Source organism: Eriocheir sinensis, chromosome 9, assembly GCF_024679095.1.
Source record: "Eriocheir sinensis breed Jianghai 21 chromosome 9, ASM2467909v1, whole genome shotgun sequence".
Lineage (NCBI taxonomy): Eukaryota > Metazoa > Arthropoda > Malacostraca > Decapoda > Varunidae > Eriocheir > Eriocheir sinensis.
The window spans coordinates 21,766,933-21,770,872 of record NC_066517.1 but is presented as its reverse complement, the minus strand read 5'-3'; positions in this window follow the sequence as shown (position 1 = coordinate 21,770,872).

Genomic DNA, 3,940 nt, shown 5'->3' with positions numbered 1-3,940 from the left:
CAGTGAAGGGAAGGGTAGGTATTGGAAGGGTAGGACACGGATGAAGGGAAAGGAGAGCTATTGAAGGGAAGTTTAGGTAGCGAAAGCGAAGTACATGTATAGTGAAGGGGTAGCGTGTCGAGGAAAGGGAGGGAAAGGGCCGTTAGTGTTAGTATTGGAGGGGTAGGACACGGATGAAGGGAAAGGAGAGCTATTGAAGGGAAGGTTAGGTAGAGAAAGGAAGTATATGTATAGTGAAGGGGTAGCGTGTTGAGGAAGGGGAGGGTAGCTAGTGAAGGGGTAACACGGGGAGGAAAGGGAAGGAAAAGGTAGTTAGTGAAAGGAAGGGTTGGAGGTAAAGGGATATGCGTGATGAGGAATGGAAGGGAAAAGGGAATTAGTGAAGGGAAGGGTTGGCAGTGAAGGGGTAACACGGGGAGGAAAGGGAAGGAAAAGACAGTTAGTGAAAGGAAGGGTAGGAGGTAAAGGGGTATGCGTGCGTAGGAATGGAAGGGAAAAAGGGTAGTTAGCGAAGGGAAGGGTTGGCAGTGAAGGGGTAACACGAACGAATGGAAGGAAGCGAAGGGAAGGGTTGGAAGGTAAGGGGGTAACGCTTGGAGGAAGGGGAGGGAAAGGCTAGCTATTTTTATTTTTTTTACAGCAAAGGAGTCAGTTCAAGGGCATAAATAAGGGAAACAAATATGAAAAAAAGCCCTTTTTTTTTTTTTTTTTTTTACGTATAAGGAAGAGGTAACATGATAAAGAAGGGGGAGGGAAAGACAAATATAGTTAAGGGGTATAGCGATGAGGAAGGGGGCGGTAGATATTGAAGGGGGTTAACACGCGGTGGAAGGGAAGGGAAGAGCAGGTATAGTGAATGAAGGAAGGAGGGAGAGCAGGTATAATGAAAGGATAACGTGCTCATTCAGTCACTCGCATAGGAATCGCAAAGTAGGAGAAATATATGAATGGAAAGGAAGGTGACGGAAGATGGAAGGAAAGTAGGAGGAAAAGGAGATTAGGAGGAACTTATTCAGTCACTCTTGGATAGGAATTGCAAAAAAGGAGAAGAAAGAAATGGACCCCTCTCGGCAAAGTAGGAGAAAGAGATGAATAGAAAGGAAGATGACGGAAGAGGGAAGGAAAGTGAGAGGAAAGGGTAGATTAGGAGGAACTTATTCAGTCGCTCTTGTATAGGAATTGCAAAAAAGGAGAAGAAAGAAATGGACCCCTCTCGGCAAAGTAGGAGAAAGAGATGAATAGAAAGGAAGATGACGGAAGATGGAAGGAAAGTGGAAGGAAAAGGGCTGATTAGAAGGAGGAACTTACTCATTCACTCTTGTATAGGAATTGCAAAAAAGAAGAAAGAAAAGAACCCCTATCGGCAAAGTAGGAGAAAGAAATGAATGGAAAGGAAGATGACGGAAGAGGGAAGGAAAGTGAGAGGGAAAGGGTAGATTAGGAGGAACTTATTCAGTCACTCTTGTATAGGAATTGCGAAAAATGGAGAGAGAAAGAAATGGACCCCTATCGGCAAAGTAGGAGAAAGAGAAGGATGGAAAGGAAGATGACGGGAGATGAAAGGAAAGTGAGAGGAAAAGGGTAGATTAGAAGGAGGAACTTATTCAGTCACTCTTGTATAGGAATTGCAAAAAAGGAGAAGAAAGAAATGGACCCCTATCGGCAAAGTAGGAGAAAGAGAAGGATGGAAAGGAAGGTGACGGAAGATGGAAGGGAAGTGGAAGGAAAAGGAGATTAGGAGGAACTTATTCAGTCACTCTTGTATAGGAATTGCAAAAAAGGAGAGAGAAATAAATCGACCCCTATCGGCAAAGTAGGAGAAAGAGAAGGATGGAAAGGAAGGTGACGGAAGATGGAAGGAAAGTGAGAGGAAAAGGAGATTAGGAGGAACTTATTCAGTCACTCTTGTATAGGAATTGCAAAAAAGGAGAAAGAAAGAAATGGACCCCTATCGGCAAAGTAGGAGAAAGAGAAGGATGGAAAGGAAGATGACGGAAGATGGAAGGAAAGTGAGAGGAAAAGGGTAGATTAGAAGGAGGAACTTATTCAGTCACTCTTGTATAGGAATTGCAAAAAAGGAGAAAGAAAGAAATGGAAAGGCAGGTTATTGAAGATGAAAGGGAAGAGAGGGAGAGAGGAGAAAGAACGGGATGGAAAGGGAAGAAAAAGGAAGGTATATTATGAAGGGGTAGCTTATTCAGACCCTTAGCAGAGAAAAAGAGAGGGATGGAAAGGAAGGTGACGAAAGATGGAAGGGAGGAGATGGAGAGAGTGGGGTGAGAAGGAGGTGGGGGAAGGAAAGTGAGGCAAGGGGGTCAGGTATGAAAGCTTGGCACCCTTAATTAATCTTTCTCTCAGGTGTTCATGTCCCTTTAAATCATCCATCTTAATATTGCTGTCACCTGTTAGAAGGCAGACGGAAGGAAAGAGAAAGGAGATGGAAAAGAGAGAGGGAAGGAAAGTTATGGAAAAGAGAGGCTGAATGGAGCGTGACGGCCCCGCGTTCAGGAGCTCCAGGAGGGACGCGGGTTCGAATCCTGGCCGCCGCACAGCTGAGGTTTTTCAGTCACCGCCGAGTGGCCTAAGACTACCCACATGCTGGCCTGAAGACCACCCATCAACCTAGGCTCTAGATAACCTTTACAAAGAGAGGCTCAAAAATGAGTTCCAGCAGCATGAACCAACACAAGATAAACACTTGCCTGCGCCAGAACGGGCTGGGCCAACCATCAGGCCCCACCGGGAAGAAGCCTACATAAAAAAAAAATCCCCAATTAGCCCACCTTGCATGCTGAAAAGAGGGAGAGCAATAAAGAAGATAGAGAGAAAGAAAAGTAGAGACAGGAGGGATATGGCAAGCATCCTTAGTAACTGTTAATCTCCTAATACATGCCACAGGTGTTCTTATGTTACCATGCAAACCATTCTTCTTTAGTTAATCTCATTTACTTAGAGGCAAAAGAACAGGATAGGAAAGATAATGTAAGGGAAAGAAAAAAAAAAGCTTTGACGATGTAATACTCGGAGAAAGAAAGTAACAGAGAGAGAGAGAGAGAGAGAGAGAGAGAGAGAGAGAGAGAGAGAGAAAAGCAAACACGCTCGCTCGCTCGCATCTCTCATTCAGTGCTCATGTCCGCCCATCCCGTCGCTATGCTTGTGTGTGTGTGTGTGTGTGTGTTCATCCATATGTTCCGCGTATAAATACTAAATCCTGAACTACTTTATTGATTACTTCTCTGCATTTTCTTTTTTCTCCGTTCATGGTTTGTTTATTTGGACCGAAAAAAAAAGTGTGATGAATATTTGTTGTGGCGGCAGCTGATGATGACGATGATGATGATCGACCCTGCTTGCTTGCTTTCTTGCTTGCGTATTTCCCGTGTGAAAATATAATATCGGTGTACACGTCATCCCTTCCTTGCTGCCCTGCCGTACTCGTATGTCTCAGGGTTTTGCTCACTAGGATCGTAAAAAGTGTATTCCGAGCCTCTCAACAGCCTGGAGACGGAACGAACGAACCATCAATGCTGAATAGAGACGATTTCTCACTCATTCATGGTGCCATCTCCTTTGAGCCGGTCAAGGTGACATTCTCGTCTCGCTACAGCCTCTGAAGTGTCTCGCGGAGGACCCACACTTGTCTCCGCTGCTTGGTGCCCGCCGGGAGATAAGAGATAATCATGGGAGGTGTAAGAGAGTGTCTGGTCCAGCTGAGTGATAGATCAATAGCGAGAGTGTGCCGAATCCTGCGAAACCCGAGGCCCGGCGCATCACGCCATACGAAGGTGGCGCGTCCTCCCCCTGACCCTGGCCCGCAGCTGATTGGCGGAAGGCGCGTGACGCAACGGGTTTTCCTGGCGCTGATTGGCCGGCTGCCGATGGTCCCACCTCGCCTCAGCCGGGCTGGAAATTGACGTTAAGGGAAATTATAAAGCGGGAG